Genomic DNA, 23,874 nt, shown 5'->3' with positions numbered 1-23,874 from the left:
TGGTTAGGAAGGAGACTTAATTTAAATGCAAACATACTCACAAGGGAACATCACATAACACTAGCAAATACGAGGAAAACCCAAGATGGGAAAAACCTCGGTGAGCAATGTTGCTGGAGTCTACTACTCCAATCCAACCTCACAGTTACAAAGTTTAGGGCACCCACCCAAGGAGTACTATCCCTTGACTGATTTATGGGCTACAACCCAAAGGAGCACCAACCCCTAACTGATTTATGGGCTACAACCCAAAGGAGCACCAACCTCTGACTTTAGGGCACCAACCCAAGGAGCTACAACCCCTGCACCGAGCTACAACTCAGTGTTCACAATTTGAACATTAAATACAAAATAGTTTTCTTGTTACAAGTGGATCTTGCAACCTTTTCATATATCTTACTCTATCGGTGAGATAATTTCTCTGCTACACCGACTCACTCTTCTACTTCTCTTCACTTATTGCTTCTCTTTTGGATCTCCTCCATAAACTCTCTGCACTTTACCATTACTATGCTCTACCGATTCTCTATGCTTCTTCTCTACAACCTCCTTCACTTCTGCATTGCCGGTATGAACACTACTAGTTCTTCTGTCCAACCGGTTGAATGCTTCAACCAGATTTTATCTCACTCCCACTCTCTTCACAGAAGCTCATTGAGCACTTAGCTGATTTGCTCATCCTTGTAGTAGTCTTCAAATTTGCAATCACACCATATTCTTCTATTCGGCAGCATCAAACAATCTTTTTGGCCTTCATACTAATAGCCTAGATTTCCCACCAAAAACCAATTCAAAATCCAGGCGGTTAGGATTTCCTCACTATCCTTGAGGCAAACCAAATCCAATCAGATCTTGCATGATCTGATCTTTCTGACATCTGATTGCACAACTCCACCATATTTGCATCTCCTGGATCATGCCTTCCATCTCTGGCAACTTGCTTTTTACCCTAATAGCTGATTCCTTGGTCAATGATGAAGGAACTGTCATGTTTTTTCCTTTGTTGCCTCGATCTTCTCAATCACTCTTGACTGACTCATAGTTGTCTTTCAGACCTCAAGCCTCAAACCCCTGTAATCTCTCTGCAACATGTCCCATGATTTGTGTGACCTTTCATTAAAGTCGACCAACCTTGCAACAACCCTGTCGATGTACATTCCATCTTTACCCAAATGAAGGTTTGCCACGTTGACTCCATGTGGCATTCATATCGACTAACTACCATCTTGACACTTCATGTTGGTCCAAATGGGATCACCGACCAACCACTCAACCAGTTCCTCTTTCCTGTAGGTTTGCTAATCCTTTTGGTCTCAACCATTCTACTGATAACCTTACCATGTCTGTTTTCTACTTGAATTGTCAATGGAACTCCTTGATCGATCATCAAACCTCTCCATTCAAATCATGCATCTTCTCATAATGTGGGAAGTCTTCTACAACTACACCTTGCTTATATAACCGGTGGACTTACATACCGGTTACTACTCTTGATGACATCATGTCATCAATCTTCTCAAGGCTCCTATCTTCAATCAAGTCTTTCTACTTCTGACTGCACCACTCTAATTAATGTTGTTCCTTCCTCTACTAGTTTATCATGGTGACACACACTTCACACTTCCTTTTCACTGGCATCTTAGCATGCCTCTACTTTTTGTCTAGTGCATAACCCTGATCTCATGCACTTAGGACATTCCTTATTTTCACTGGTAGATCCAGTGTGATCCTTCAAGTGATTTCCTTTACCTCTTCACTCTTATCTCTCCAAACTAAGATGCACTTAATGCATAATAGGAGATAAGCTCCAGTTACTTGATGGGGTAACACCTTGTCCTTCTTCATCCTGCAATTCTCTTCAAGTGACTTCCCTGTTTGTGCAACATCTCTTCAGATAGGCATATGTGATCTGATGTGAGCACATTCACTGTCAGTCATTGCTTCTCATGATGACTACATCTTCATCTAGTGGGAGTCCTGCTATTCTGCAACCTCATAGCATATCGGTTCATTCTTCTCTTCCAGTGTTGATATGATTCAAATAACATTTTGCCTCTTCATCATAAACAAACACTCAAACACTATTCTATCTCATGACACAAGATAGCCACTAACTTGTTGCACTAGTGACTCCTGAGGTCATCTTCCTTACCATTACTGGTGTTCTGCAACACAAGGTGATATCCAAGATATCACATCTTGTACTCCTTCATAGCAGTGTTGCACATTCATCTCTAATATTGGTTACTTGTCTATTCCATACTGGTTGACATCAACATAATTCCTACCACCGGTGGTCATCCCATACTGATTGAAATCAATGACAACACAATTCCAACAAGTATGTTGGTGATGCAGTTTTAAGTGCGTAGAAGAGGATCTATTCAAGCAAGTTGTACTACTTCTAGATCACACCACCTATTGTTTTCTAGTCACTACAACAATCAAATCCCCTAACTGTGTAAAGTCTAGCAAGCTTCATTGTACAAATCCTTTAACAAGGTGATCCATTAGTTTGGATTTTGAAATTGTCTACTAAGGTTACTCCTAATAGTGTATAGCTCCTAACAGAGCTTTGGGATCTTTAACAAGATTCGCTTCTAGCAGAGCACTTTTGTAGACCTTAACTGGTCAGTTACCTATTACTCCAGATAGTTAACTTATGAGTGCCATCTCACCATGGTTTTTTCCATTTGGGCTTTCCATGTATAAACACTTGTGTTATGGTGGATGTTTTACTTATTGTGGATGCTTTAATATCATTTTGGATTGCATGCATAGTGTTTGGTAAACTTACTTAGTATATCTACCGGTTAGTGTTTAAATTAGTATTGTTTTTGGTGTCACTGATTCACCCCTCCTCTCAGTGCTTTATAAGTCTATCAATTGGTATCAGAGCCTAACTTCTTTAAGGCTTAATCACTTGGAAGGAAACTTTAAAGCCACCATAAGGGATATGAGCTACTTTGAGATGGATAGAGTCATTGAAGCTACCAAGGAAGAGCTTGAAATCCCAAGGGTCAGATTTAAAGCTTCACAAGTCAAAAAGAGAGAGCTGGATGAACAACTATTGGAAATATCTGATAATAGTTCTTCAGATGAAGCTAACATTGATGAATTAGCTAAAGAAGTTGAAAAACTGAACAGTGAAAAGCTAAATCTGAGAAGAGAATTAGAAGCCCTAACTATCCACATGATTCAAGAGCTGGAAGCTAGGAGGGTAGTTGAAGACCTTGTCAAAGAAAGAGATCATGAGATTGTTAAGATCAAACAAGAGAATGTAACCTTGTATGAGCATTGACATGCTGAAAAAGAAGAAAAAGAGGCTTTGTAGCTAAATCTTGAAATGTCATCATCCCTAAGAGAGACTCTTACAAAACACAATGAAGATCTTACCAAAGAGCTCACTAAGGCTAATGGAAAGCTGGAAACATTCAACAAAAGTTGTACCATGTTGGATGAGTAGATACAATCACAAAGGATGAAAGGTGATACATCTAGACTAGGCTTTAACACATCTGAGAAAGGAGAGTCTTTTGGTACAAAGAGCAACATTCACAAGGACAAAACCGCTCCTAAGGCTAACAAGCCTATTGGTAAGAAATTATTTAAACCTATTTGCATTTTCTATCATAAACCTGGACATACTGCAAATGTGTGTAGAAATAGACCCAATGAGAATATAGGATACAATGCAAATACTAGGTACGTATCTAGGAGATTTGAAGGTAATTGTTTTACATGCAAGATGTATGGACATGGATCAGTTGAATGCAGATATGGAGAAAATAATCCAATACCTCACATGAATCTAAGACCTAATGGTAACTGGAGGAGAACTTATGACAACCGGTGTAACATGAACTGTAAAAAACCCTATGTCAACCGGTTTAGTCCATTTGAGATGGAAAAGGTAACTAATGCCATTTGCACCATTTGTAACAATTATGGTCGTGTGGCTATGAATTGTAGAAGGAGAACTGGAAGAGACAATGCATGACCTTGGAGATCATTTGGAATGGCCTGCTATCATTGTCATAAATCAGGACACATGGAAAAGTTCTGTAGAACTAGGAAGAACAAACTGGTTAATAATTATGTAGATTAGAAAGGTAAATAGAAGGTAAATATTGAGGAAACCAGAGAAGATATGAACCGAATCTAGAAAAAGAAGAGTGATGATGTACCTTCAGAAGAACCTAATCCTTCACCCAGTGTGGAGAATCCTCCACCGGTGAATTAAGCCTTTCAATAGGGCAAAGGGGAGCGTAGCGGTAAATCTACTCTTAGACCTCTTGAAAGATGAGTGGTAAGAGAGTTTGCACTTTGAGTTATTATGTGTGAAATCTTGATATCTTTTGTCAATCAGTTTTTTGAAAGTTTGTCAATTGGTTTTACACCTGTTAATATTCAATGTATCGTCAAGCGGTGTATTAGGGTTTGTAACCCTAGAGGTCGAGCAATTAATGCAGTAGGTAAAAAGGATAAAATCAAGTTTTACTATGTTATTTTTACCCTAAATGCATTCAAAAGAGAATTCTTGAGCACTTGCAGAGCGAAGAAAGATTTGCTAGATGGTCTTAGATGAATTTTTTCTGTCAATTGAGTGATTGAAGTTGATTCGAAGATTAGTGAAGGTGGAGCTAGTGTGCATTTGAGTAATCAACTGGTAACCAAGGAAATATGTGAGAATTAAGGTATTTCTTTGTAAATCCCTTTTTGAATCAAGTTTATCTGAATGGCTTTGTCATCTAAGCAAGTAGAGAGACTAATGATCACATCAAAACCTATGGAGGTTGTGGAATCAAAATGAATAGTGTTATAATTTTTTTATCTCAAGTTCCCAATGGTGTCATTGTAAAAGGTGATTTGTCTAGCTATATTGATTTTAAAATCAAATATTTAATCGATTTAGGATCACTATCAATTTATTCTCAATTGAAATCCCTTTGTGATAAGAGCATAAAGATCCAACCCGAGTTTATCAAGGTTTATGAGAAGGGTTTTCATAATGCAGCTTATTTTCTTGAGGATTTTGAAGAGGAACACATCAGAATCATTTTATGTCAGGTTCATGGTGAGAACATGTATCTGGAAAGGACACACACTAGAACCAAGGAAGCTATCCATGCTGTGACTGGTTTTTGGTCAACCAGTGAAGCTCCCAAGCTGAGGCAAATTTCTAAAGAGACTGTAACCACTTTAACCTTGTCTACCTCTGATGGGCATGCATTTTCTATTAATAACATTAAGGACCCAACAGTTAAATTGGCTACTATGGTTATAGGCTACAAGATATTCTATTCCAATAGAATGAATAGTGTACTGTCTGTAGTAGTGCATACAACCTATAAAATGATTGTTGAGAATGCAGATTATGACTTATGTGAGGCCATAAGGAGTCAGTTGATGTTGAATCTACAGTCAATTAAGAAGAACAACAATCAAAAGTTCAAATTTGGTCAGTTATTGATTGGTTTATTCTTTTACTTTCAAAATTTCCTACCAGGAATTGGTGATATTGAATGATCTAAAGACCTACCAGTAACGACTCAGATCAAGAACAACATTAAGGCTGTTAAGAACACTTTCTCTACTGCAATGAACAAGTATTTCAATGAATAACTAAAGAAAATGAGTATGAGGGTAAGGCTACCTGAAGATGTGGTGAAAAACTTTGCTAAGAACATCATTTTCACAATCACCATTGATTTCTATCTGATGGAAGCTATTGAACCAAGAGAAGATGAAATGGAGTACATGAGCTATAAAGTCAATTATAACTTACTGATTGGTTATGCCAATAACCTATTGGCATCTCCAGTGGACAAGAAGAAGAAAAGATTGGATACTGTTGAGGAGCAAATTGCAAAAGATGAAACCAGTAGTGCTCCAACCAGTAGTGGGAAAGGGAAGAAGAAGAAGGCTGAGAAAGTGCCTCCAGTGTCAACAAGTACTAGAGTGACACGAAGTGTCCAAGTTAAAAAGTAACTGGCACTAAAGGTGTACATAAAGAAATAGACTGCAACAAAGAAGAGAGGCCGACAACTGATTCTTCAAGCAAGATCTGATGATACCGTTATTGAGGAGGAGCCAAAGAAGGTAAAGGAAAATGGTAGGAAGGCCAAACCAGTTGAAGCCACCTCTCAACAGAGTATTCCCATTAAAGCTTTGTCCTATAAGCCTATAACTAATTTTGAGAGAATGGTAAAGACATTAGGAAGGAATAGATTTGAAAATGTTAAAGAATGTTTTGATTCATTTAAAGAAGATAACAAGGAACAAATTGTTCAATAGGTAATCAACTACTTATGTCAATACAATCGACTACCTGAGGATCTTAAGAAGGATATTTTTGATTCTTTATATTCTATTCTTTTGAATAAATGGGAAGAAGTTGTGAAGAAAGATCAAGAAATTATTGATAGTACTTTTATTTCATATTTTCTTGATTTGTCTAAAGATGAATTAGCAACATTACTTGATAATTATAAAGGACAATTTCATTTTAAGACAAGAAGATTGATGTTAATGAATGAAAAGGTGCAATCTATTGAAGTAGGAACTCATCAGATAGCTAGAAATGTTCAACAGATGCACGAGAATTCAAAGTCTCATTATGGTGATCAAACAGAGACTGGAGGGAAACCAGAGTTAGTTGAAGAAGAAATTGTTTGTCCAGAGATTGATAAGAAACAGGGTGACACTACTTCCCAACTGGTTATCTTTGTTGATGACATACAGGATACCATTGATCTATTTGGGAACATTATTGAACCAGATATGCAACCACCTATTATTATTGATTCACAAGTTTATACAGTGGATATACCAGCAACTCAACCAAGTGTGGATATTCCACCCCCATCGGTAAAAGATCAACCTGTGAAATCATAACTCCCACCAGTTTCACAAGCTACTCAGGAGAAACCCATTGCAAAAGTTGGCAGAGAAGTCCTTTGAACAAGAGAAGGAGAAAGAACAAGAGGAAGAGAAAAATGAGAAGGAGAAATCTGCTGAACCAGAAAAGGCATTAGTCAAGCAGAAAAATGATGATGATGATGACTCATTTGGCATTAAAGGGCCTATAGATGTTGACAATATGAGTGCATTGGAATTATTGGAGATTGCAACTGTGATGCAATCCAGAGCACAAAAGAAGAGGCTTAAGGAACAAAGGAAGGAAGCAGAAACCATCCAAACTGCTGTGGATATTTTGTCAAGTCTTCTATTAGAGACTGCTATAGGAAACTTGTCAACTCCTATTGGTAAGTTAGGCCAATTGGTTGCTGATGCTTCTGACCAAATCAAGTCCCTTGAGGAAGCGGCTCAGACTATGGCTAAGAAAAACTATAGGAGGAAAAGAGGAGAACAAATAATGAAAGATATTGATACAGGGAAGATTGCTTTATCCCTGAACAAAGATCTTTTAAGAAAAGCTATTGAGACAGGAGGCAAAATTCTAGCCTACACATCTAATGTTTCATTTTTCTATACTGATTTAGTTAAGTAGTGAACAATGATAGAACTGGAACTAGAAAGGATATGTAATGCCTACATAACTTTATAGGATTCAGTCTTAGCTTTTGGCAAATCTGTTGATGATTTGCAAAATCGGTTAGATGTCTATGATTTTGAATAGGCAAAGAGACTTCGATCCTTGAAGGAGTTAAAGAACTTATTGAGACTGAAGGTAGACATCTTGCAACGAGCTTATAAGAATGCAAAAGCAGTTTTAGCTACTCTAGAGATGAGTACAATTGATGCCATGGAAGAATTTTCTGCACAGATCATGACTAACATAGAAATTACTGAAAGTTTATTGGAAATATGGGAAAATGATTTTTCTCAAATGAAGCTTACTTCCAATAACATTTTCTTGAAAATTGAACTGAACACTCCTTTATACAGACTTTTAAGTTTTTGTATATGTAAACTTTTGATGCAAATTTTTCTATATATATATATATATGTATTTTACTTTTCAATTTGGCATTGTTATCAAAGGGGGAGTAGAAATATGTATGTGTGTTGTGAAAATTTTGTATGTATTGTTAAGGGGGAGTTGACATATGTGTATTAATTTTTGTACGCACACTTAGCTGTAAAGTTGTAAAATTTTCTATGTGTTGCCATCAATGCCAAAGGGGGAGATTGTTGGCTTGATGATGATTGTAATGAATGAATTCATATGTTGTCATTGATGGAACATGTACACACACATATGCTCACATTGTCTACCGGTATTACTTCTAAAGTTGCTTGTATTGCAACCGGTATTGGGAGTTTTGTTTATGATGGTTTAGAGAGTGTCAAAACGGTACATGGAGACAACCGGTATATGCTGGAATGACTTGGCACCTACTTGGACATTCAACGGAGACCATCAAAGAAGCAAATGGAGGACAATTAGTTTACATGTTGATAATGGTTAACTCTAACTGGTGTCGGTGTTCTAACTGGTATTCATTGATTGTGTGATGAGTTATCTTCGGTCATGATAAGTTACCCCTAACCGACAAATTTTGGTGATAATTTGTGATGAGTTATGTTTGATTGTCTAGATACACTGCACCTAGGAAATTGTGATATAATTTCTAAGCTGACATGAAATCTAAATGTCTATATAATAACATTATGATTATCTATTTCATATGAGATTATTTGATGCAAAGATAGAAGTATTAAGTTGTTGAAGGCATTGTAGAGTATGTTGGTGATGCAGTTTTGAGTGCACAAAAGAGGATCTATTCAAGCAAGTTGTGTTACTTCTAGATCACACCATGTGTTATTTTCTAATCACTACAATAGTCAAATCCCCTAACCTGGTAAGCTCTAACAAGCTTCATTATACAAATCCTTTAACAAGGTGATCCATTAGTTTGGATTCTAAAATCCTCTACTAAGGTTACTCCTAATAGGGTACTACCTTTAACAGGGTATAGCTCCTAATAGAGCTTTGAGATCTTTAACAGGATTCACTCCTAGCAGAGCACTTTTGTAGACCTTAACGGGTCAATTACCTACTACTGCAGATAGTTAACTTGTGAGTCCCATCTCATTGTGGTTTTTCCCATTTGCGTTTTCCACATATAAACACTTGTGTTATGGTGGATGTTTTACTTATTCTAGATGCTTTAATATCATTTTGGATTGCATGCATAGTGTTTGGTAAACTTACTAAGTATATCTACTGATTAGTGTTTAAAGTAGTATTGTTTTTGGTGTCACTGATTCAGCCCCCCCTCTCAGTGCTTTATAAGTCTATCACAGGCTCCATGGTATAAGAATCAAAATTTTGCAACATGGATATAGCTAAATCTCTATATTGTGATAGTTTATCTTGCTTAGCTTGATAAACTCCCATCACTTGTCTTATGATTAATTGAGAGTCTCCATAGATATGTAGATGTTTGACTTTTAATGCTAAGGCTTCTTTAATTCCATCTATAAGAGCCTCGTATTCAACAATGTTATTGGTACACAAGAAATCAAGATGATGTGATAAAGGAATAGGTTTCTTTTTAGGAGAGATTAAGACCACCCTTGCCCCCGATCCTGTACGACACCTAGAGCCATCGAAATATAACTCCCAAACCTAGTCAATCTCGATAGAGAAAATAAATTTGTCAGGAAAAGACTCTGGTTTAGGTAGGGAAATGGGTGAAGGAGCCTCAACTAAGTAGTTGGTTAACGCTTGACCCTTTATTGCCTTCTACAAGACAAACTTAAGATCAAACTCAATCAACATCATAACCCACTTGGCTAAGCATCCTGAAAGATCAATTTTAGAGAAAAGATGTTTGAGAGGGTCAAATTTAATGACAAAATGGACTTTAGCATTCAAAAATAATGCCTTAATTTTTGGGTTTCAAAGACTAAAGCAAGGCACTGCCTTTGTATCACAAAATATCGGACTTCATAATCGAGCAAAGTGCGACTTATATAATAAACTGGACATTCTCTACTATCCTTATCACGTTGTGCCAATAAGGCTGTAAGAGCATGAAGGGAGGCAATTGTGTATAGAAGAAAGGGTTTAGAAGGGTCAATGGGTTGAAGAATATGAGGATTGGCCAAATAGGTTTTTAGGTCCTCAAATGCTTGATGACAATCCTCATTCCATTGAAAGGTGACATTCTTTTTAAGAAATTGAGTAAAAGGAAAGCTATGATCCGCAAGTTGAGAAACAAACCTACGAATAGCTTGGATCTTCCCTTGTAAACTTTTTAGTTGGGAAAAATTTTTAGGAGGTGGAATATTAACAGTGGCATCTATCTTTTTCATGTCCAACTCAACTCCACAATGTGAGACTATGAATACTAATAGTTTACCATTATCCGCACCAAAAACACACTTTCGGGGATTCAAGTGCATGTTGTATTTATGAATTCTTTCAAAGACTTGATGAAGGATCTTAGCATGATCTACATAGAGAATGGATTTAGCTAAGATATCATCAACATAATCTTCTAAGATCTTATGCATGTAATCATGGAAGATAAGGGTCATAGCACACTAATAGGTGGCACCTGCATTTTTTAATCCAAAAGGCATCATAACCCAAAAAAACATGCCCTAAGGGGTGGTGAAAGTAGTTTTAAATTGATCTTGAGGATTAATGAAGATTTGATTATATCCTGAGAAACCATTCATGAAGGATAATAGAGCATGACCTGCTACAGAATCCACTATCATATCAATATTTGGGAGAGGAAAATCATCCTTCAAAGAGGCTTTATTAAGATATTAAAAATCCGTACACATCCTAATCTTGTTATCAGGTTTAGCCACTACCACAATGTTTGAAATAAATGGGGAATAATCAATAGGATGAATGAATCCGACATCCAATAATTTTTCAATCTCAGCCTTAACAAGTAATGCTACTTTAGGGTTCATCTTTCAAATTGTTTGTTTCATAGGTTTAGCATCAGGGACTAAGACAATGTTATGAGTGACAATCTTAGATTAGTACCAGACATATCAAAGTATATTCTGTTGGCATATGTGCAGAGTATGTTGACATGATGATATTATGTTGTCATTGATGTCAATATGCTGAAGAGTGAACCAGTTAAGCAACTGGCAAAGTGAACCGGTATATGTGCAAAAGGTGACGTGGTATGCTTGTTCAGGTGAACCGGTATGTTAAAATGTGAACTGACATATGGAATGTTTTCTATTAAGGTTTAATATGGTATGACTACCGATTGGTAGTCTCAGCCTCAGGGTTTCCGTTTGGAGTGTCTTGACCCTGTGTGACTCAACCAATGACATTGTGTGATGAGTTAGCATTATAATAGTGATCAAATCACGTTGCCACGTCAACCTTGTGCACATGAAGGATCTTGCATGAAGGAGATTAATCCTATCTACCTCAGGAATGTGTGAAGTCTCTGCAAATGGTGGAAAATGCGTGATGGGTTATCGCCTCCATGAAGTGGTAAAGAATGAATGATGGAGAATGTCTTGAGATCTGTTCAAGACCGTTGTATTCAAATGCAAGGTGTTCAATGATCAGGTTTGAATCGACTGGATTTCTCAACCTAAATGATTAGGGTTTAGGGCTTATGCTATCGACCTATCTGTTTCCTATAAGGTCGATGTTGTGTTTCATGTTGAGGTTGTTGGGAAATGTTGTGTGAGTATCTAAGTGCAGAGATACGTGATTCTTGCCAGACCAAATAAGAAAATTGATACCTGCAGAGTGTGTGTGCAGAAGGAAGGAACTAAAGTGGATCTACACTGGCATTGCGTGCTATTACCAGATCATTGTAATACCTGTTGATCTCTAACCACTTCAACAGTTGGAAAATACCTTAAATGGGTAGCTTTAACCAGCTTGCTGTAAATACTTTAACAGGGTGACTCAAAGCCATTGAGTTCAAAAAATCCTCTAATAAGGTAACCCCTAACAGGGTTTAACCCTTAACTGGGTGATTCCTAACAGGATCGGTTCCTAACAAAACCTGTTGTAACAGTCTTTAACCAAACTAGGCTCCTAATAGAGCAGACTTCTAAAGAGTTCAAGAATAGCTTGTGGGTATTCATCCCCACCGTGGTTTTTTCCAGTTGGGTTTCCACGTGAAAAATATGTGTGTCATGTGTGATACCTCTTTAATTTGATGTTTTGTTATTTCCTATTTAGTGGTGAATCATGTTGATCTAGCAAGTTTTTATATATTTTTGATGGTAGATTACTTGTTTATGCACAAGGATTAAGTAGAAATGAAGGTGTAAGTTGTGTGGAAAGAAAAGTGTTCCCAGTTTATGTTTTTCACAGTCTCATTGTGTTTAACCGGTAGTAATTTGGTTCAGACCTGTGTTAGTGATTGTCAGTCAAGTTCACTGTCTGAATTCAAAATTGGTTTAGGAAAAGTTTTGTGCCTGTACTGATTCAACCCCCCTCTTAGTATCGGTTTGGTACTCATTGTTCATCATTGAGTTATCAATTGGTATCAGAGCTTCCTCCAGGTCCTCTGTGTTGTAAGCTTAACTGCTTGAGGGAAAGATCCTATTATAATGATGAAGAGGGAAGGTCCAAAGTTCAACAGAGACAATTTCAAAATATGGAAGGACAGAATGAAGATATACATCAGAAGCATGGGTGCTCAACACTAGAGCTATGTTGAGAATGCTTTTGTTATTCCTACAAGTACTCTCACCAATGATCAAAAGAGAGAGATCCAAGAGAATGGGCAAGTTGTGGAAGCCCTAATCAGCAGCTTATCTGACATTGAGTTTATTGATGTCTAGGATAAAGATAATCCCAAAGAAGTATGGGATACTCTTGAGAACATCTATGGCGGTGATGTGCATGTAAAAAGAGCTAAGGAAGAAATCCTTAGGGGAAAGTTTGAAGACATGCGGATGGTTGAAGGAGAGACCATTCAACAATATGGAATAAGAATCAAAACTATTGTTGGAGATATCAAGAGTGTAGATGGTAAAATGGAAGATTCCACTATTATTAGCAAAGTCTTGAGGTCCTTGTTACCAGTCTATGCAATAAGGGTTGCTGCTATTCAAGAGTTGAGGTCAATAGACAAGACTAAGGTATCCCTAGAATCCATCATTGCAAAATTGACAGCCTATGAGCTAAATAGTTTTGATGGCAGTGTTCAGCAGAATGTATCAGCTTTTCGAGCTTCTGCTGCACCATCCAGAAAAGGAAAAGAAAAAAGAATCAGTGGTGAACCAAGATAGAGCAGAGAAATGGATGACGGGGAGATTCTGATGGAATTTGAAGCTCTTCTTGCCAAGAGACTTCCTAAGGGAACCGGCAAATACAGAGGTAAGCTCCCTTTGAAATGCTTTTCATGTAACCAGATAGGACATATTACTGTAAACTGTCCTAATGGTGACAACAAGGACAAACCAGAAAGGTTCAAGAAATTCAAAGGAGGAAACCGGAGAAACTGTTTTATAGCAGTTGATGAAGGTGTCATAGATGAGGAATCGGAAGATGAAGAAAATGAAGATATTGTGTTTGTTGTAGTCAAGGAAGATGTGTCAGATAAGAAGGCTCTTGTCTCCTGCTTTGATATTCCAAGGAGTGGATTATTGATAGTGGTTGTTCTCATCATATGACTGGTGACTGGAGCAAGTTTCTATCTTTGGAACAAAATGATGGTGGCATGGTTCATTTTGGTAATGATGCACCATGTATGGTCAAAGGAATAGGGTTCATCTCTCTGAATGGAAAGAGCAGTGTTGACAATGTGTATTGGGTGGAAGGTCTCAAACACAACCTATTGAGTGTTGCCCAGCTGAATGATAGTGGACTCACTTTGGAATTCAAAAATGGAGTGTGAAAAATCAAAGGAATGAATCGTGAACTGATGGCCACCAGTATGCAGACCAAAGGTAACCTATTTTAGCTGAATGCAAATGTCAGTACATGTCTTATGGCTAAGTTTGATGATAGCTGGATATGGCATAGGAGACTCTGCCATGTTAACTTTGAGAACATTGTGAAGGCTAGTAAGATCAAGGCAGTTAGAGGATTGCTGGTGCTGAGAAAACCAAAAAATCCTTTTTACAGAGAGTGTCAATTAGGGAAAATGTCTTCCTCAACTTTCAAAGTTAAATCTTTCACTGCAGACAATTTACTTGATCTTGTGCATATTGATTTGTGTGGTCCTATGAAAACTAGGAGTGTGCAGGGAGATAGGTACTTTATGATTCTTACAGATGACTTCTCAAGAATGATTTGGGTCACATTCTTGAAGGACAAGTCTGAAGCCTTTAGAAAGTTTAAAGCTTTCAGAGCACTGGTAGAAAAAGAAAGCGGTAGAAGAATCAAATGCCTTAGAACCGATCACAAATATTGTGAAGAGAATGGCATCAAGAGGCAACTGTCTACCCCTTGGACTCCACAGCAGAATGGGTTAGCAGAGAGGAACAACCGGACTATGGTTGAAGCGGCTAGAACTATGTTGATCCAAGGAAATGTTGCTCACACCTTTTAGAGAGAAGCAGTGAGAACTGTAGTCTACATAATGAGCCAGGTACTCATCAAGAAAGGAAAGGATAAGACAAGGAGAAGCAGTGAGCACTGTAGTCTACACAATGAACCAGGTACTCATCAAGAAAGGAAAGGATAAGACTCCTTATGAGTACTAGATTGGTAAGACACCAGTGGTAACCTACTTTAGAGTATTTGGTAGAAAATGTTATATCAAGAGGAGTAAACATCAGAGCAAGTTCGATGCAAAATGTGATGAGGGAATATTATTAGGATATTCCACCAAAAGCAAAGCTCTCAAATGCTTCAACAATAGGACTCAGAGAATTGTTGAAAGCATCAATGTTAGAGTTGATGAAACCTTTGAGAAATCTGAAGAAACTAGCAATGAGAAAGTAAGAGATGAACTAGTAGTAACCTTCTGGGAACTGGTTGCAAAACAACCAAGTACCAGTAACAATGCTCCTACACCGGTGGATGTTGATGCTAATGAAGATGAGGATGAAGAAGAAAAGCAAGAGGAATCTGTTAAGAATATATCTAGGTATGTAAAACTCAATCATGATCCAAAGTAGATCATAGGAGACAAAGATGCAGGAATTCTTACAAGAAGAAAGGTCAGAGAAAACTCATGTATGATCTCTGAATTTGAGCCTAAATCATTCAAAGAGGCACATAAAGATGAAGACTGGATCAAGGCAATGGAAAAGGAACTTGATCAGATAAAGAAGAATGGTACATGGTCTTTGGTACCCAGACCAGAGCATAAAAATGTCATTGGAACCAAATGGGTTTTTCAGAAATAAGCTGAATGAGGATGGCACAGTGGTAAGAAACAAAGCTAGACTAGTATGTAAAGGATATGCCCAAGAAGAAGGAGAAGACTATGGGGAAACCTTTTCTCCAATAGCAAGATTGGAAGGAGTTCGTATGCTTCTTGCATATGCAGCTTTTAAAGGATTCAAGGTATACCAAATGGATGTAAAATCTACATTTCTAAATGGAATACTTGGAGAGGAGGTGTATATAGAGCAACCAGATGGGTTTGCCCTATCTGAGGACAGTGACATGGTATGTAGGCTACATAAAGCCTTGTATGGACTGAAGTAGGCACCTAGAGCATGGTATGAATCCTTGCACTCCCATCTTGTGAAGATTGGATTTGAAAGAACAAGTGAAGATAGCAATATCTACTTGAAATCAGAAGGAGATCAGATTCTGATCTGTGAAGTATTTTTTGATGACATAATCTTTGGTGGAGATGACAAGATGAATCATGAATTTGCAGATGAGATGAAAAAGGAGTTTGAAATGCCACTCATAGGGGAGATTAAGTTCTTCATTGGACTACAAATTCAACAAATGAAAGATGCAATCTTTAGTACTCAGTCCAAGTATGTCAAAGAGGTGTTGAAGACCTTTGGCATGGAAGACAACAAACTGGTTGGTACACCAATGGTGACCAGTTGTAAACTATCAAAGGAGGATGACTCAGCATTGGTAAATGAGAAGGAATACTAATAAATGATTGGTAAGTTGCATTATGTAGTGCATAGCAGACTAGACATTGCACATGCAGTGGGTATTACCACTTGGTTTCAAAAAAGCCCAAGAGAATCCCACTTGGTAGCAGTCAAGTGGATTCTTAGATATTTGAAGGGAACTATTGACTATGGATTATGGTATCCATACAATGATGATTTCAACCTGAAAGTATTCACAGATGTTGATTGGGCTGGTAATGTGGATGACCAGAAGAGCACAACCGGTGGTGCATTCTTTCTCGATGGTAGATTGCTCTCATGGATGAGTAAAAAGAAGAGTTGTTTCTCTCAGTCTACAGCAGAAGCGGAGCATGTTGCATATTTTATGAACTGCACCTAGACTATTTGGATGAAGCATGTATTGAATGGCTTCAAAGTTCCTGTATCTAAACCAGTAAGTATATTTTGGGATAATACAAGTGCAATTAACATTTCCAAGAATCCGGTTTTATATTGTAGAATGAAGCACTTTGAACTCAAGTATCATTTCTTGAGGGAAAAGGTTTAGAACAAAGAGGTGGTATTGGAACATGTTTCCAATAAGAATCAGTTAGCAGACATATTCACGAAGCCTCTACCAAAGGCTACATTTACCTATTTGAGAGGTGAATTAGGGGTGCTGCCCCTTCAAGAGGTAGATTAAAGGTTTGTGCTCCACATCAATCAGATCTTACTTTGCTATATCTTTTCAGGATTGATGTGTTGAAGGATGCTACTCCTCAGGGGGAGAAACATAGTGGAATAGGGAAGCTTGTGCCTCCACTTTGGCATTTTTGTCAAAGGGGGAGAAGAAGTGAAGTAGAGAAGATAATCTGCAACATTAAGGAGAAGATGTGATGCAGAAAGAGAGATATCTTTGTATATTGCCATCAATGCCAAAGGGGGAGATTGTTGGCATATGTGCAGAGTATGTTGACATGATGACATTATGTTGTCATTGATGTCAATATGTTGAAGAGTGAACTGGTTAAGCAACTGGCAAAGTGAACTAGTAAATGTGCAAAAGGTGATGTGGTATGCTTGTTCAGGTGAACCGGTATGTTAAAATGTGAACCAACATATGGAATGTTTTCTATTAAGGTTTAATATGGTATGACTACCGGTTGGTAGTCTTAGCCTCAGGGTTTCTGTTTAGAGTGTCTTGAGCCTGTGTGACTCAACTGATGACATTGTGTGATGAGTTAGCATTATGATAGTGATCAGATCATGTTGCCACATTAGTCTCATGCGCGTGAAGGATCTTGCATGAAGGAGATTGATCCTATCTACCTCGGGAATCTGTGAATTCTCTGCAAATGGTGGAGAATGCGTGATGGGTTATCGCCTCCATGAAGCAGTGAAGAATGAATGATGGATAATGTCTTGAGATCTATTCAAGACCATTGTATTCAAATGCAAGGTGTTCAATGGTCAGGATTGAATCGACTGAATTGCTCAACCTAAATGATTAGGGTTTAGGGCTTATGCTATCGACCTATCTGTTTCCTATAAGGTCAATGTTGTGTTTCATGTTGAGGTTGTTGGCAAATGTTGTGTGAGTATCTAAGTGCAGAGATATGTGATTCTTGCTAGACCAAATAAGAAAATTGATACCTACAGAGTGTGTGTGCAGAAGGAAGGAACTAAAATTGATACCTTGGGTTTTCTAGGGGAAATTCTATATTCTCCTATAAAAGTAGGAGTAAAGTCAAGGGATCCCCAATCATCTTCTACGAGAATCTTTTCAAGACAAAAGGCATCCTCAGTGGTAGAATCAGGTTGGGAAGGCTCTTCCTCAAGAACCTTAGGTTCACTTGAGGAATTATTGGGAAGCGAACTAGTTGTAGGAGAGGAAATAGACACACTAGTAGGAGTAGAAGCTTTGGAGGAGTCATCTAAGATTGTCGGGGAAGAACCAATTGAAGAGGATTTGGATGTTGGTGTTTGCATACAATCTTGGAGATTAGTGCCACCTGGCAAGGTATATGTCTTATTGTCATAAATGAATTTAACTTTCCTATGAAATGTGGAGTGGAAAACTTGCATGCTATGAATCCAAGGTCTCCCTAATAAAAATTTATATTTTAGATCTCTAGACATGACATGGATAGGTGTGGGTAAAGTAATAGGACCTACCTTAACAGGTAAGTTTATGATACCTAGTGAAGATTCAACAACATTGTTGAAGCCTCAGATAGTTTGAGAATCGGGCTTAATAAGAAATGTGTCGATATTGATTTTATGCAACAAGTTAATGCTACAAACATTAAGGCCAGAACCATTATCCACTAGTGTTCATCTTATTGTACTATCATTTATGATAACCACAATCATTAAAGGATCATATTGATGTTGTATCTCGCTAGTATGTAACTCATCTTGTGTAAACATAATTTGAGCTTTAGGGGATTTGAGAGAATCAATTAAGGAAGCCAAATTATTGGATGTCACTGTGGGTGGGACATTCAAAGTTTCCAAGACATCTTGCAACATTCCATGATGGGTTGAGGAAGTTTGAATCAAATCCCAAAGGGATATCTTGCCAGGAGTAGCTTGAAGTTGTTCAACGAGATCATATTGTTTGCCAAGAGTTTGTGAGATACCGGGTGCTTGAGGAAGAATAGGTTGAGGATTAGGAAGAGAAGTTGGGATAATCGGAGGAGGATTGGGTTGCCTATTATTTCTTGTAATATAAGTGTGAGCAACTGCATTATAACTCTCCTTAGTTTGTTGTTTAGCATAACTATAAGGACTCTTAGTGGGATTTATTCCTTGTACAGTAATGACAGTTTGTTAGGAGTAGTAAAGGAGTCATGACTATATCCACCTTGAATTGTGAAAAGAGGTTGATTAGGAAGAGGCAATGTTGAGGAAGGATAAGCACCCTGAACCACAAAAAGAGGCTTACTATGTTCACTCACATTTATCATGTTGATTAAACATTTAGATGTATTGTTTTTATCTAGTGGAGGAGTTGATAGGAATGTACTCATGAGAGAAACCATTCAACTTATCTTTCTCATCACCATGAAATGGCATAGTTAAAAGGTTGATTAGTTTTTGGTAAAATGAGGTTTAGAAGGCTTAGGGTTCAAAAAGTCTTCTAGAGCTTCATCTAATTCATCCTTACTAGACTCATAATCAACATAATTACATACATCATCAAAAACATGAACATTTTGCAAATAAAGATCTAACATTTTGAGATGAAAATTGAATGAAATTAAAACACACAATGCAAGTAAATAAAAGGAAAGCTCTCTTGTTCTTTTTTTTTTTCATAATTTTCACTTTTTTTTGATCTTTGTGTTTATGAAGAAAAATGAAAAGATACTAAATCTAGATCTAACAATGCAATTCAATGAAAATTAAATTGGGTTCCCATTGGGTTCACCAAAGATGTGTAGGGGGAAAAGTGAGACTAAGTGAATAAACCCTAATAGCACTCTCGCATACACACTCATGGAATACGAAAGAGCCTAGGGAGGTAACATGCTTCAGCTACTTCTTGTGAGGAAGAGAGAGCCAAGGATTACCTCTTAGGGTTTCTATTCCTTTACTGCAAATGAGAGATAAGAAAGATGCAAGTACACACTAGTAACCCTAATATGAAAATGCAGAATTAAGAACAACTGATATAGTACTAAAAAGTATAAATTAGGAGGCAAATTAAGAGGTGCACCTGTGTTTGAAATCTGAGCCGAAATGTATGGGACCAAGGTGTTGTGCCACTGTCCCGATTCTACAAACCTGGAGCAGTACCTGTCAAACTGAGATCTAAGATCTGGGACTTGCTACTTTGCCAAATCCTACTAAAAATAGGGAGGACCAGGGTGCCATGCCCCTATCCTAGGTAGGACCAAGGTGCCATGCCCTTGTCCCAGGGGTTTCTAATGAATTTTGGCCCTTGGAACAGTCTTTGTGCACTCTGTCGGTCCTGAAACTTGTAGCAACACTCAGATCCAAATCTATACCTATAGCTCAAAAATGGGTTTTTGGGTGGCTATGTAGGGTTTTGACTTAGTCAAACCCCCATTTTGGTGATTTCCACCTCAATGAATAGACGATTTGTAAAGTAAAATAGTGTGCAAGATCCTAGGATGAGAGAAAACAATCTACAGTAACCCTAAAGAGTAAACCCTAATTGCTTATAATTCATAATAGAAATGCCCTAAATCAATGATGCAAAATGATATAAAGCATGAATGTGAACCAAATTGATATAATGAAGTTTATACAAAGACATGGAAACAACATGAAACCATACCAAACCCCAACGGAGAGGTACTAGCCAATCTTTAGTCGGTGATCTCCTATTGCTTCCCTATATATATTCAAAAGCCCCCAAATGATGAAAGAATGCTTGATTAGTTCTTGATGAGTGCTGTTGAATGTTGTTGAAGGCTCCAAAAAGGCTTTCTCTTTCACTACATAGAAGACTCCTTGTGATCACTTGTTCTTAGATCTTAGATCCAAATTCCTTAGCTTCCATCTCTTAGGCTTTCAAATGAAGAAAGAGAGCTCTTATGTATGAAACCCTAGATCTTAATTTAATCTTTAGGCTGACCTATGATTTGAATTTCCTACCAATCTTTTCAGTTTAAGCATTATAATATCGTAGAATTATGCTCTTGAAATATCGAGAAAAATATCGGGGACCATGTGCAAAGTGCACATGGTCCAACCAACTTTTCACCAAATTTTCAGGGTCATTAGATATGATGATATTAGAGTGAATTCCAAAGTTACAACTGATTTCAAGATGTTTTGATATGCGAAATCGAGCCTTAAAGGTTGAAATAGGACATAATTAGGGTTTATGATTTAATGATTTATTGAAGGAATAAAATGAAAAGGGGCACACTTAGGGTAAAGGGCCCAACTTTATAATGTGTGAAGAGGTGAAATATGAATTTAGATTTAATTAAATTAATTAATTAAATGCTTAAAGGAGATCAGAAATTGAAGATGCAAGACACACTAAGGTGGGTGTTAAACCAAGAGTGGAATTGTACCACCCTAGAAAAGGTGTACAATTTACGACACTACACATCCAAACCCACCACCAATAATTTCTTCAACATCCGATCCAATGCTCATAATCAATCCAATTTTCAAGATGAACTCCACAATCCCATCTCCATCCAAGGTAGCCCCCCGCAATCCAACAAACAACGTGAGTATAACCCACTAGGTGAACCCATTGAGGTCATCATATAGAAACTTGTCAAGTTCATGTTGTTGTCTTCCCGATGAGGCACCCTTTTGATCCTAACCAACCTAAACCTTGATGGTACAATGAGAATGTACCATCGTATCAATGGTCATGATACATGCAAGTGTATGAAACTTAAGAATAACATCCAAGACCTTATTGATAAAGGGGATATCGAGGTTGATGTTGCCAATATGGTAACTCCAATGATAAGCTTAAAATGTATTAGGACCCATTCCCTAAGCATACCAAAGACAAGGTCTCATAATCTCATGTGGTCAACTATGATTATACCAACTATATATTCGGCTTCGACTCCTTGGTGGGCCACATAGAGCCTGTTGATACCTTTGTCAACACCATTACTATCAAAGGAGCAGAGCCCCCCACCACTAGAGCAAAAATCACCATCCAAGGGGATTCTTCCCCTCAATCATCAAGTCATCCTTCCCAAGAAAAGATAGTAATCCAAGGTTTTGCACATCCCAATTATCAAAATGACTGCAATGTCACCACCCGCAAAGGAAGAGTAATTGTTCTAGGAGCCCCTCCTCCCCCTCCCCAACCTCCCATGTAATCCACCCACCGATATGATATCCTTGATCACCTTGGAAAGACTCCTACATAGATCTCCATCCTTGAGCTACTCAAAACATTCTCCATCTACAAAGAGATCCTCGAGCAAGCCCTCATAGGTAACCTTGCCACGCAACACCATCTTGTTTTCACATCTAATAACACACCCTTCAATGACACATCCCTTAAAAAGCCTCTCCACATTTAATCCTTTGTACACAAACATAAAATTAAGAGAGTCCTCATAGACGCTGGCTTTGGCTTGAATCTATGTACATATAAGTTAATTAAACAAATTGGTATCTTTGAGGACTTGGTTGGCATGTCGTGAAAGATAGTAATAAAAGCATATGATGATGCAAAAAGAGTCTCCAAAGGAACAATCACCTTGCCTCTTCAAGTGGGCCCTGATGTAGTGGATGCAACTTGCCAAGTTTTTGGACCTTGATCTCCCCTATAACATTCTTCTTGGTTGTCCTTGGATCCACTTCACTCAAGCCATCCCTTCCATGTATGATCAATGCCTAACATTTTCATTCAATGGTAGGAAAATCACCATCCGTGTTAACCCGTAACCTTTTGAGTATCACAAGATGCTTGAAGGGAAGAATCCTTATCATTTTATACTCAATAGATCCACTCTTCTTCATCCATCTGATCCATCCAATGTTGCATCCACCTCGTCTGCACCCAAGGACAAGATCAAAATAATAGACAATGGTTGTGGAGTACACCTTGCAAAATGCTCTTTATGTGTGTCAACTCCCACTCTATCCTAAGTCATATGGTAAGCCAAAAGAAATAAAGAAATAAGAAAAATCTGCTATCCAACACAAAGAAAGTACCTTCCAATAGTGGGTTCCACTTGATGAGGAGAGATTGGAAATTGATGTCACCTCTTGGCTATATCATGAGGAAGAATAAGAACTAGAAACAATCCCAAAACATATATATCTAAAGGCCTCTATTATAGTAGAAAAGATGGGCTATAAAGGACATGGTCTCAGACCCAAAGAAAAAGGCAGAAAAGCACCCATCTCCTTGGTTTCATACAAGTATAATAGGGGCTTGGAGTACTCACTTGTGCATAAGATCATCATCACTAGGGTCCAACCATATCCTTCCACTGACATTGAAGACTCTGATGAAGAGGAGTTCCATGAAATTCCTTTTGAATATGAAGACTATATATTTGATGATATCTGCATAAATGCCATCACCCCCATTATCCCTTTAATATCATATGAGCTCAAATTGATTCATCCCGAACTCATTGACGATGACCAACAAGAACCACTTGTTTTAGATGTCTATTCCAATGATGATGCTCTTATAGCATTACTTAATATGAAAGACCTTGAGAACCACATGACTGTCCATGGGATTCAGCTTCATCCAAAATATTACTTTGGTAGCCAAGTTAACTCCCTTAGTCGAAAAAATGAAAACAAAAAGAAAAATTCCCTTGGTGAAAACCTTTCTGAGGCACATTTGGACACAAAAAAAGTAAAAATAAAGGACACATATTCTAGTGAAAACTTGGATCAGACACTAGAAGATGGGGGAATTGACATACCTACCATGGTTCCATCCAAATAGGAAAGGTCACCACTACTGATTGAAGAAACTGACATTGTCAACATGGGATCAGAAGACAACCCTAATAATGTATTCCTCACCAAATCATTAATGGATCAAGAGAAACAAAATTTCATGAGATTTCTAAAGGAGACATAAATTAACTTCACCTGGTCCTATGCAAGCATGCCAGGCCTTGATCCAGAGCTAGTGCTACACAATCTTGCAGTTAGACCTAATGCCAAACCAGTTAAACAAAAGTTATGCAAGATGCATCCCCAGATAGCACTATTGGTCAAAGTAGAATTACAAAAGATGTTGGATGTAGGTTTCATTAAACCCATAGATTATCTTGAATGGGTTTCCAACATTGTACCTATCAAAAAGCCAACTAGGGGCATTAGAATATGCACATACTTTAGGAATTTGAACAAAGAATGTCCAAAATATCATTTCCCATTACCAAACATAGACATGATTGTGGACCTTATAGTAGGGAATGAAATGTTATC

Source organism: Cryptomeria japonica, chromosome 4, assembly GCF_030272615.1.
Source record: "Cryptomeria japonica chromosome 4, Sugi_1.0, whole genome shotgun sequence".
Taxonomy (NCBI): domain Eukaryota; kingdom Viridiplantae; phylum Streptophyta; class Pinopsida; order Cupressales; family Cupressaceae; genus Cryptomeria; species Cryptomeria japonica.
Note: the sequence above shows the minus strand (reverse complement) of the source record.